General features: G+C 37.5%; 1 protein-coding gene across 3 annotated transcripts in view; it reads left to right on the top strand.

Moving 5' to 3' along the window:
- LOC413242 (bifunctional heparan sulfate N-deacetylase/N-sulfotransferase) overlaps positions 1-13469 on the top strand; it is a 260674-nt gene that overhangs the window by 75066 nt on the left and 172139 nt on the right. For 2 of the 3 annotated variants that reach the window (XM_006557264.3, XM_396688.7), the window contains exon 1: positions 8626-9426. The exons of the other annotated variant lie outside the window; for it this stretch is intronic. The gene's annotated coding sequence lies outside the window, so the exon portion shown is untranslated. Of the gene's footprint in view, positions 1-8625; positions 9427-13469 lie in introns of those variants that run through there. 3 annotated transcript variants of the gene reach the window in all.

The following is a 13469-nucleotide window of genomic DNA, read 5'->3' as shown; positions in this document are numbered from 1 at the left end:
TTTTCCATCCAAGTCAGAGTTAAAATCTTAGAAAATGATACAAAACATATATTCATTATACATTTCTTGTAAATATCAATACATCAAGTTCGATTAGAATTATTATTCTAGCCAACAATTTAAAAAAGAACCATCACACCATACAAGTAAATAAAATGTAGAATAGTCGTTCATTTTGGACTTCAAATTTTTTAACATAACAATAAAAACCCTCGTTCGTGACCTAACCGATTGCGGTTCCGTTTATTCCGCGGTTGAAAATTTGTAACCCGTTTCATAAATCGCGAAACGCTTATTTGCGGTAACCAATGGAAGGCGATTTCCGTTTTTATCGTTTCTTCGTACAATTCAGCATCGACTTTCTGAGAACTCGGCTTCGATTTTATTTGTAGTTTAAATTGACAGTTGCTTGAATTCATTCTTTGAACCATATTCTTTATTTATATACATCTATTTTTATATATACATTATAAATGTTTAAAAGTATTAATAATAAATAAAAATTCAAGCTGCTTCAAAGTTACATTTATATGTAAAATGTAATTAATATTCATCGTAGCTAAATGTATCTGAAATTGGAACAAAAATTTTGGATCTTTGCAAAAAATCTTTCGTAATAAATTATTTATAGTTATACTATATATTAATATATATCGAATATTTTATGATTACTAAAAAAAAAAAAAGATTTAATCTTAAAATAAATTCAAAATTATAAAATCTTTGTGAAAAACAAAATTAATTATTATATAATCATCATATCTATTAGTTTATATTTTTGTGTTAATTTTTATCTACAAGAACAAATCAAAACTTTATGAACAAAATTTATAATATATAGAACCAGAATTGATGACTGAATTTGAATTTGCTTTAAAAAAAGATACAGCAAGCTAATGATAATCTAAACAAGGTTAGTAAGAAATTTAAAAGATTATTTAATTTCATTATCACAGTGTTCAATGGATTATTAAATAAACAAATCTACTTATTTATAAATTCTATAACAGAATAGAAAAGAATTATTTGCTGTGTAGTAAAAGTCACTCATTATAGCCGATAGTATGATAGTCCTTTCACGAAGATCTTCAGTAGAAAAATGATGCTACATCATATGGTTAGCAGCTTTCTAATTGCTTGAAGTAACCTTCTCCTATTAAAATCGAAAGATAATTCTTCCTATAATCGATGAAATAAGAAATATTCGACATTTTAATTTTTGTTTCGCTTACAATACATGTACATTCTAATAAGAAATTTTCTTAGAAATTTAAAAAATATCTTTTCAACAAACGCAATAAGTAAGAATTATTCGTATAATTTTTAAATATATCGAGATATTTTTTTTCCAACAACGATCAAATTTATAAATGTATACAATTTAAAAATTACGATGATTTTGATCACAGATCATTTACAAATCAATTACAATTTTATACCATCGTGACACGAAAAACGATTAAATGATCCCATAACCGTCTAACCTCTGCGACGAAAAATATTATCTTACAATCGCTTCACCGTGTACAACGATTGATCGCTCGGACGAACGAAATCGAAACAACACCCAACCTGATGCGAAACTCGAGCGTAATTGTCCATTCCGATACTTTGGCGCGCGCGACTTTCGACCGGCGGCCTAATTGAAGCCGGCAGCGCCGAGTCCTTTTATTATAGCGGACAAAAGGCGCGAGAGTCACAAAGCGCGGAACTCATTACGAGCAGAGAGGCCACCACCAGCTACGCGGTGGCTTGATGAGAAATTCCGGGATGGAAACGATCGACTCTGTGGAAAAGTCGCGTTCGTTTCTGAGATCTGGAGGGGGAAAAGAGCGGAGCTGGATGGATGAATAAAGGAGGATCGCGCAAAGGAAAACACGGGGAGAAAGTTGGAAGTTGGATCTGAAAGCGACGCGATGCTCGATATATCCATTTCGATACGATACCTCTTCTCGAATTATCGCGCGCGAAAATTTCGAACGAAGACGCCCGACCAACGCCGCAAAATTTCGTAATGGACGAAACCCGGGAAACCGAAGTTCCAGCGGCCGTGATTCGCGCCAACTCTCTCTCTCTCTCTCCTCGATCGCTTTAGAATTGGAAACTCGTAAATTCGATACGAGCACGCTATGCAGCGCCTCCCTCCTCCTCCTCCCTCCACGCCTCCAGTACACAGTCTCGTTCGTGCGGTTTTTCACGCATTTCGAGTTGCACATTCTGCTCGTCGATACGGTAACTTTTAACCCGAATTTGTGGTTCGCCGGCGAACTTCTCGTCGAGGATTTTTCACGTGTATGGATGGATGCTCGTTTTTCGGGCAAATTGAGTCTGCACCACGCTGCGACGTATATCGTTCTCGCCTATCCTATCCCGAAACCTGCTTTTTAGAGAGAAGGATTTTTCGATCGAAAGGAGACTCGATTGGAAATTAAATCGTACGTTAATTATATTTTTCAATATATTTCTTTTTTTCTTTGATACATTTAAATGATGATATATATAAATATATATAATTTCAATTTCTTTCAAGTATTTATTCTTCTCCATTATCTCTAACTTGTTTCCATCGTTATCGCGGATGAGGGCGAATAAATAAGATTCACGGTATTCGATCACAATGAATCGTATCGTGTACACCATAACGATTTCTCTTTCGTACGCTTCGAAGGAAGCGTCTCGATTCTTTTCAATACAGAATTGAATCGATCGTGTTTCTGGAGACAACAACAACAACAACAAGAACGTTCTTCTGCCAATTCTTCAGCGCTAACGATTTCTATTATAAAACGAATCTCTCATGCATCTCTCGGTATGTCACATTTGCCGTAAGCTTCTTTCCTGCGCGACAGATTTTCGATCGTGCGCGATCAAACCGGGAGGAGGGAGGAGGAGGAGAAGCGGAGGTTACATTCACGTAGACAAATACGAGCGTTCCCATCGTGAAATTGATGAAACGAGCCCGAGAACGGATCTCATCCACGATATCGTCACGGCTACGGTATAAATCAAAAAAACGGTTGCTATGAAAGAAATCGATGGATGAACAAAATCTATAAATTTCCGGTTTCCACGGCGGGCGCCGCGGTTTCCGTCAAAAGTTTCTCCCACTTTCGAAAGTAGTTATACGCGTTTCCCTCGCACGCTAAGCGTAAATAATGCGAAGAAGCGATTTCGAGGGGTGGTTACCCTCGCTTTTGGCGCGAACAAATCGACGAACCACTTTGCGAAAGATTCTTTCATTCTTTCGATTTATTTTAATGGATGAATTTAAATATTGTCCTTCTTTTAAAAATCCTAAAGATTTGTGGATTTTATAAATTACATCTTGTGAATAATTGAAAACAAAAATCCTTAAAAGTTCAATTTATATATATTTTCTTCAATGATTCTCACTATGTGAGTTAATGTTGTAACTCGATTTCATAAGCTCTTTACGTAGAATCTTGTAGAATAATTGTTATTGAAATATTATTTTCAAAGTTTTTGAGCTTTGTAAGCATGGAATACGATAATAAAATTAATTCGAGTGAAGACGAGTTTGACTTTTCGTTATTGAATGACGAAATTAATTTCTATTCATAAAGAAATTAATGAAGCAACGATGAAGATGAAATAAGAGGTGAGAAATAAAAATAATAGATAGCGAATAAATAAAAAGTGAAGAATGAAGATATCACAGAAAATTGCAAGTATCTTCGAATATAAATGATAATTTTTAAACTATCTTTTATTGATGAATTTATTATTGAAATAGTACGTGAAACAAATAATTAAGCGAAAAAAAAAAGTTAGGAGAAAAATATTATTGCTCTACTTTCCTTGACAAACCGAGGATGCATCTTGGTGATTGCTTCATAAAAATATCACACGAAACAACAATACAGACTTTAATATTCAATAAATTTTGTTTCTTTGTAAAGATATATAAAATATTGAAATATAAAAATTTTATCTATTAATTTGTGTGTGAAATCATCTTAAAAGATTTGGAGCATAAACGCGTTACAAAGAATGAATTAATCACAATTTCACCATTGGATCGTCTTTATCCGTTAGTCGATTTCCCTGTTTACAGCGATATCAAATAAACTCGGTTCACTTGGTTACCAATCAACTCTCCCCTTTCTTTCAGATACCTCGGCTAAATATCCCATTAACGAAGATAACCCTTCGTTCGAACGTTCGAAATCGTCAATCTATCCTTAAAGAACCTCGCATCGTCTCCAATGTGACGAATTCAATCTGCTTCCGATTGAATTCCAACGCGAAATCGATTCGTTTTCTCACAATCCTCTCGCTCGATAAAGATTTTTATTAAAATCTAACTAACATCCTTCCAATGATTGAACTTTCGACTTTTCCAGAAGCTCGAATTCCGGTGGTAATCGGTTAATGTACCGTTGGCCAATGAGCTGGCCGATGATGATCGTGCCACGGAAACACGCCAACTAGACTAGAGGTTAATTTCCAGAGACAGGTATTCGAGTTCGTTAATAAATCAGATAGCACAGGCCTACCATAGTCGTACAAACATCCCCGCGATGCTGCTTAATCGATCCCCGGCTTAATGACTGCGATGCGTTTCCAGCTTGATGGCCGGGGATCAACGCGAGATGTCGCGTCGCCTAATTTAAGAGAGGCGGCCGCTCAAGGAATCTCCGATCCCTGAGATAGATTTGCCAAATTGCTCGCGATTCAGGCGTGGAAAGGAACCGATAACACCCTGTCGGTTATCGTTCCAAGTTTCTGGCCACCATTCAATTCCGGCGAATCGATCCGCGGATAATTGGAATCATAATCGCGCGTTCGTTTGAAGAAAATTAGATCAATTCGCTTTCTACTCTTTAAAAATAATTTTAATATCGAGATAAATAAAATTCGTTAGAAAATTGACAAAATTTGCACAAGAAATAAAGATTATTTATGTATGAAATGTATTGAAAGTAAGAATATAGAAGAGAAAAAAAAATAAAGAGATTTTGATAGATTGTATTTTATGCTGATAGCATTGGTAGAGATTCTGACGATGCTTTATATACTCGAAATGTATATATATATATATATATATGTATACGTTGGAATCGATACAGGAATCGTATCCGATATCGTCGAATATCTGTAATCTCTGGTGAATATACCGTTGATAGCGTTTTCGTTCTTTACAAATTACGTATAATCTGATGGTTATTTGCCGTTCTAAACGTATTATTTGACGGAGAAAATGAAGAGCATCGGCAAAGGATTGAAAGTTTAAGAGTTGCATAAGTAAAAGGATATTAAGAAAACGTACTTTCAACGTGGTATATTTTAACTAATGGCGCTACTAGTGTAATTCTAAATATATTGATCGAAAGAAGAGAGAATATCTCATCGATCTCTAAGTGTGATTTGTTCTGTTTACATTCGAAGCCGTCAATCAACATACTCGTGCAACAGTCGCCTTTATTTTACCACGAACCACCATTCCACGCGAATCAATATTACGAAGGGTGTGTTCATTGTTAGACGGTCTATAGTCTTGTATCGCATCAAAGGACGCATTTAATTAGCACCTATCGCGCCCTTCGATGCGTCAGATCCCGTTTGTGTTTGATCAAACAATCGAGATACGTACACCGAGTGTAAAACACATTTGACAAGGTAATTGCACACGATAATAATAATTATTTCGTCAAGAAAAAGTGGTTGAAACTGATACAAAGCCTCGATTGAATTACTTCGTAAGAAATAAACTTGCTCGCAAATCTTTCTTATATAAAAAAAAGTTCGTTCTATCAACATTCAAATACATTCGCTTCTAATCTTGTTTAATTGTTGGATAAAAGATTAGAAATACAAATTCACGTTATAGATAACGTTATCATATGAAATAAAGGTATATAAAATTGATATAGAAAATTTAACGAAAATCAAAAAAAGAATCAAGCAGCAATAACCGTAACAACTGTTCTTTGAAGTAGGGATTCGTCGTTTCGCCTTTTTCTCTCGCTCGATACGTGGGATGCCGATTTTTACAAAAGAAACGACAAATGAGACGAGCCGGTCGTCGAGCCAGTGACAATGGCAATCGCGAGGCGTAGGTACAAGACCAATGTGGACAACACGCGATCAGACCGGTTTGACGTTCCCCGGCAATACATGGTTGAATTTCATTCTGCTACGTGACGTTTTCAGTTTCCGCCTATTGTAAGACACGCTCGACGGTATCGCGTTCAACGGAGAAAGAACGGACGGAGCCGCGCCTCGGATCTTTACCATTATCGGCGCGGAAATTCACGGTCGTTTCAGTAACTGAAAAATTCAACGGCGGAGGAATTTCCACGCGGCGAGGAGGAATAGGCGATTCCTTCTTTATTTCCTTTCCTCTTTTTCCTCAACATCAACAGAGTAAAAGTATCAGTGTTTTTGATTCGAGAAACTGTTTCCCGCTATTTGGAATTCTTATCTCAATAATGTTTCTATTTGCGCAATATGGTAAAACGGTGGTGGTGGTGGAGGGACGTGAGGGAGGCCAGAAAGTTTTCATTTCCTCCGTCGTCAAGTAGAAATACGATTGTATCTTTGAGGGAAGGGAATAAAAAAAAATTTCATTTCCTCTCGTAACTGCCCCCCCCCCTCTCTCTCCCGGGCAAGGGGGACCGTGATATATGCCGTGTACGCCGGAAACAAATTTCTTTGAGCGAAGTTGCGGCAGAATCTGGGCCAGTCGGTATCGTATCGTCGGCACAGATTTCAGAAAAAAACGTGTGTAGGGAGAGGGGGAAAGATATTCCATCTTTTGGGATATTTCTTGTTGCAAGTAGTTCCACTACTTAGAGGCGAGGCAAATGGAACTCGGCGCATTTGCATCTTTCTTCCCATTCTAGCTTTATTTCATAAGTTTCGTTGGAAGAATTAAGAAAAATTAATCCAATATTTTTTTTTTATCCTTGAGAAGTAAATTTCCATTGTAATAAGAATTTAATTCGGTAAAAATGATTAGATTATAGATTTAAGCTTATTTAATTCGAATAAAATACTCGTGATATTTCAATTTCGAAAATATATATATATATATTAGAAGATCACATTTCAAGTTTCGAATTCGTGTCAATTTCAACGATATCGTGCATTTCCAAATGGGCATTCGTAGGAAATAATTCGACCATTCTATGACATCGTAATTTATATCCACTTGAAACAGAGAACAGAGGAAAGGGGTGAAGATAGTAAAGGAAAGAGCGAAGATGCTTCGATTCATTCGAGTTTACCGTTTCTCTCGCCCGGGCGCCGACGTTTTCCCCGTCCGTAAAACGTAAACGACGAAGGTTAGCGAGGGTGGAGGCGGCACGGAACGCGTCTGGCCGCGAAAGAAACGAAGGAAGAACGAGAGAGAGGTCGAGGTTTCTGCGAACATCTGCCAACCAGGCTGATTTCCAGCCAACGATAAGACCTCGAAACGCAGCCGACCCGGCACAACCGCGCGCCGGAATTCATTAGTTAACCCCGCGCGTCGACCGAGCCATTTCCATGGACTCGTTTCGCGGTGCAGCGCGGCGAGAATTATATCGATGAAGAATTCAACGATGGGACGGGATGGGATGGAGAGTTGGATCGTTCCGAATGGGAGAAGGGGGAAAAAAAAAAAAACATTTTTCAAGGATGACTCGAGGGGATTGGTGCGCATAATACGATCTCGAGGAAAGTCGCGAATCCATCGGGACTCCCGACTTGTCTTGCGATGCTTTTGAAAGTGTAATCAATTGACCGTGACTGGAAATATACTGAGCCACTGCAGCATTGCAGCTAGCCTCGTGAAAAAATGCACGTGAGTCGACGCGCTGTTTTATTTTCTGGCAAATATCCCCGAAAGAAACGAAAGTGGAAAATAAAAAAGAAACGAACGAGGAGGTTGTTAACCGTTTGAAACGTTGTTCAACAAACAGGGTTTATGTGAACTTTGATAACATTGGAAAGAATACGATAACATTGATACCTTTACACGATGTATTATATAACGTACAACTTAACCCCGATACATGACGGTGATGGAACAGGATATTCAACTCTCTGTCACGCGGTGTCGGTGATCTGTCGTTGATCGAATTCCTGTGCGATGGCGTTCAAAAGATCCGAAGACTGAAGACGCTTGTGTATCTCGTGGCCGACAGCGAGTTTCTTAACGAGCTGCTTCGCTCATCTCTCACGTATAAATCGCTCGGTATTCGCGAGGCCCGCAATCGGTTCGCCGTGAGTGCAAGCGCGTAGTACATCAATATGAGGATCGCGAGAAGATGCGTTTGGGCGCGACCGCGTGCCGCGACCGTTGCACTGCGCATGCGTTGCATTCCCGTTCCGTCAGTCCTTCTCTTACACACGGTGTACGCGTGCTTCTCTTCCTCGCTCTACCTCTCTTTCACTGCTTGCTCGTACAATGGAGGGGATGGATATCACGGCGAAGTTCGCGAGGCGACGCGAAGAGTGAGTCGAACGACAAAATAGTGGGGAGGAAAGGGTCGTAGGGACGAGAGGAGAAACGCGTGGAACGCTTGGAAGGGGCAGAAGGGACGAGAGTCCGGCGGTCGAGTGTGGCAGATGGAGGGGGGGCCCCGCTTGTCGGGCGATGCCACTCAACTGAATCCCCGCTCTGTCCTCGCGGCAGTCTGACGCCGGTCGCGCAGTCAGCATGGCTGGATTTTCTCGCAGTTTTTCGCCGGTTCTACCGAGCTAGAGACGAGTGCGGGTCTATCTTGTTTCCGTGTCGGTAGTGCATGCTGTCTGAGTGTCGTCGTCAGAGCCGTTCGAGACCATTCGCGATCGAGTGTCGGAGACGCGTGCTTTGGCAAGCCGAGAACGAAAGAGACGCCAGATAACCAAACCTAACCTCCAAAGACAGAGATGTGTCGAGACGTAACTCTCGTTTCGCGGTCGCGGTGACGCAGATCTCGTTTATTTCCGTATCGTTTATATTCGCGATACGGAACTTATCGAGACAAATGTGCTGCTTGCCGTATTGTTCATCGTGCATGATAATATTGTGATTTTCGTCGTCGTGATAGTCGCGCCTAAAGTGCGTCGCGTGACAATCGTGTGTGCTGCTCGTGTGCTTGGGTTCGTAGGAACGGAACAAGGACAGAAAGCGTGCAAAGAACAAAAGGGAACGGAAAACTACTATGCGTCCCGGCGTGAACGAATCGGTGACGTTTCCCGAGTGAATGTGTGTGAAGGAACAGAGTGTTGAGATGAGAGAGAAATAGTGTTGAACCATGAAGAAGGAAGAACGATAGAAAGGTTGGACGAAAAGAGACTTGGCCATCGACAAATCTTGACCCAAGAACGGGAAAAGATTTCTTGGAAAGCAGTTTCGTCGAAGGTGACTCGGTGTTTTTGGGATGGAACAGCGTCTCGAATCAACGGTTTCTTGGAATAGCCTTTTTTCTTACACCGGTATGTTTGAACAATACATTATTATTCTTTCCAATGTTGTTAGAATAAAAAAAAAAAAAAAAAAAAAAAATATCGATGAAAAATTTCCGCATTTTTCGCGTGGCGATGCAACCGCATGCCAAGATGTCTCTACATGTAGTGTCTAGCCGTCGGCGTAATTCTCGCCTGGTAAAAAGAGACGAAAGCCATGTGTGCACGTCGACCGGGCCAGAGTGTAAACAAGCGCGGTCCTTTTAAATGCCTACATATCGCGCTTCGTTGTTATCTATCTGACACAACTTCACCCTGGTTTACGTGTTGAAATTATTTCTAGAATTATGAACGCGTGAAATAGTTGCCCTCTTTCTATGTTTCAATATTCTTTGACTCGAGTCATTAACTATTGACAATAAGTACTTTGAACATTTCCCACAGATAATATATAGAATTCGTATAAAATATTCGTATATTCCTAATTTTAACTTTTTACTGTTTAAAATTATATCGAATAAGTGCGGAAGTATTTTTTTTATCAAAAAAAATCTTCTTAATTAATTATTCTGTCAAAATTATAATTAAAAGTAATTTCAAAATTATTGAAAAATAGAAAATTGAAATTGAAAAAATCCGAATTTCATATCGATTCGCATTCATTTAATCATCAATTCAAATAATATTCACAATATATATTCTTAATTAATAAACTTAAAAAATTAATTTGAATAAATTTTCTTGTGACAAAATGATTCGTTTAATCACATGTGTTTTTACGATTAAAATAGGAAAACCTTGAATATTGTTGCAAAACTTTTATATAAGTTTTGTTTCATCGTTAATCAATATAAAGAAAACAAGTAATTGTACGTGTACTGTTTCTTTAGACTTATGCAAGAATGTATTTATTCATTGCGGTTTAATTTATTGCGCAGAAACATTCGTGCAGAAAATATTAGTAAGTGTATCACGTGGCCACGTGATTATCAGTATCTTGTAGATAATATTTGATAGATACTTATTATTTATTATCGATCGACTTGTAAAATAATATTTAGTTTTTATAATTATGGCCACGTGATTATCTTATAGATAATATTTCATAGATACTTATTATTTATTATCGATCGATAAAATAATGTTTAGTTTTTATAATTATGGAATTCCTATGGAATAATGTAATTTTCAAAACAAAAAAATTCTACGAGCTAATTTTTAAATTTTCGATAATTAACCAATTGATATTCAATTTTTTTAACGATTCATATTATTTTAGTTTTTTCTAGACTTGTGAAACTAAAGATTTATCGATCTACTTAAAATTAAAGATATGACCTATATATTTGTGTCTATTAAAAATGACCAGCGATATAAAAAGTAGATATATGTCTGATATATTTCCGTTTTATCTCCGAATATTTTTTTCATCTTCAATAATTTTTAAGAATTTTTTTAACTATTGCAATAATATTTAAATGATTCATCATATCGAATAATTTTTTTTCGATTATCATATAACTTTCGAAAGTCACTGATAAAATTCGAATTTCCAACTTCCTCCATCTCTTTTTTTCCTCTCGAGAAGTTCGTGTTTGATACTTGTTTAAATACTTTCTGAATTCGAGAAGGCTCGCGTTTCTTAGTCATTAAGAAACTTGTACACGTTAAAATTTCTTCCGAAACTACCGGTTCGTTTTACCGCCCACTTGTTCCGTATTCTAAGCTATGAAAATCTAAAAACATTAAACATTCAACTTCAAGTGGTAAGAAAACAGGGATGACAGGGAAATTTAAAGTTTTATGGAAAATCGAATTTTTCTGCTTCTTTTATCGTCCGTTGAATACGATAGACGCCATTTCCACGTACCTATCTCCCTTGCAACCGTGCTTTTCCATTACAATTCTGTAACGAGGGAATACTGTTCCATGCAAGAAAAATCGCTGCAACGAAAATCTTTTAAAAACTATCAATATGAATCTGGATCTAGAACTATATTATTTTTTACCCAAAGATAATTTCCTCGTTATCATCTGTATATATAGAGATAAATTACATATTATAACGATCCACAGAATGATCCAGAGCTATTAAGTCTTTAATTTTTTGTCCTCATCTATTAAAGAACGAAGCGTTTAAGTAAAAAATATAATAAATGCATAATAATAATAACAACTATATAATCGAGTGGTTATCCGTTGAAAACACGATCATATTAATTTCATTATTAGATTCTTCGAATACATCTGGCCTTCCTTTTTATCCAGTTGACGATCTCTTTTTTTACTAGAGATCCGTTCATTAAGGAGGGAACGGTTTTACTGGTAGCTGTTTTGTATTTTGCATAGGATGAGAAGCCTCTTCGAAGCCTCGTCGTCGAGATTAAAGAATTTTGTTGCATTCGTCGGTTGAAACATTAGCAAGTTCCTTTTACGAGCACCGCGAGACGTCGCGCGGCGTTGCAACGCGAAAATGACAATCTGAATGCGAAATTAGGCAGTGCAGCGCTTTAATGCGGGACACACGCTAAGTCTTCGGCTATGAAAGATGCATCAGAAAAAAAGAAGCGGATGGAGCTCGAAAGAAGCGAGGGGGGTGTGCTTCTTCTCTATTTCTTTTATGAATGGAAAAATCGTGGAAAAATCGACGAGGCCCCTCGGTATTCGCGGTGGAAGGAAGCTTCTTGGCTGGCTCTCTTTTGTTGGCTCGAGAGCGTCTGAAGGAGAGTGTCGAAGTTTACGCTCAGGTTGCCAGTCGATTTTTGCCTGGGCTACTTAGCCTGGCTCTGGCCAAGAAACATGACAATGCCGCGCTGTATTTTCAGGTGTCGTTTGTTTGAGTTACACGGGTCTTGGCTGTTGATCTAACCGCGAGAACGTCTTGCGCAAGCTGAAATTCTCGATAGTTTTACTATTCGTGAAAGCTTCGAGAATTCTGGTTTTAGTGCTTTTTATTGAATTTTTATTGAATAACAGCGAGATTTGTTGCTTAATTTTTTTCTTTATTATACATCAGGATAATATTTGAAAATAAGAATGATCCTGGTTTCTCGATATCTGATAATATTACACGTCATTTTGCTATAAAATCGCGTATATCTGTTGTTTCCAATATTCAATATCAGTTTATGGTTTGATAACACAAATGACTTGGCAATGAGTTTTATAAAAGCATATATTATTGATTACAATTCGGCCAATTAAATTTATTCAATCAAATGTATTCCTATAGTTTTTCCATTTAAGTCCATTTTATTTCTAAAATCAAAAATCGTGACTTCTCGAAAAAGATAACACAGTATATATATTGGAATAGCTTTCAAAGGTCGATTTTCGAGAAACAAAAAATTAATATCAATTTAGATTTATTTATTAAATTATAAGTAATTTTTGCGTAGATGAAGCAGAAGACTGCAATTGCGGAGACAAAATGCTCTCACTTTATTCCTTTCAGATTGTATTTGATATTTTAATATATTATTTTGTGCATCTATCTATTACAATGCTAGTTAAATTTGTATTATTGCTTTTTTTATAAAAAGTATCTCAATAAATTTAAAAAAATTTAATATTATTTCTAAACTTGCAAATTCTCGAAACAGCGTATAATAAAAACGATAAGTTTTCTTTATATCGGAAATAAAAAGTTAAATAAAAGCTTGTAAATTTGATTGTAAAAACGATAATAATCGATGATAATTGCGTAAAAGTCACGGTTCCTTATATCCTCGCTTCTGAAGATGTATCAGGTCACCTTTAAACCGCGCTCACCTTTAATGCAGCCTCGTACGAACCCTCACCGGGGGATCCACGCTGCGGCGGGGATGTAGTAAAAATTCCACATCTACGGGAAGGGAAGAACAGAAAGGGAAGCGGATCTGGCCGGAGAGAGAGAATACTAATGGCGAGGCACGGAAGGGAACTTTAAGACACTGTTTGTAGTCAGGGAGGGACGTCTAGGCATGGTATTAAATCTATTTCCCCTCTACTGTTTCCAAGTAACGACGTGGGATCCCATCAAAGATTCAGTGGCCCTCGAATAATTCCTCGAAAAATAGGGATAGGATCCTGTC

The sequence above is a fragment of the Apis mellifera genome, linkage group LG10 (genome assembly GCF_003254395.2).
Source record: "Apis mellifera strain DH4 linkage group LG10, Amel_HAv3.1, whole genome shotgun sequence".
NCBI lineage: Eukaryota > Metazoa > Arthropoda > Insecta > Hymenoptera > Apidae > Apis > Apis mellifera.
This window is presented reverse-complemented; position numbering and strand designations above follow the sequence as displayed.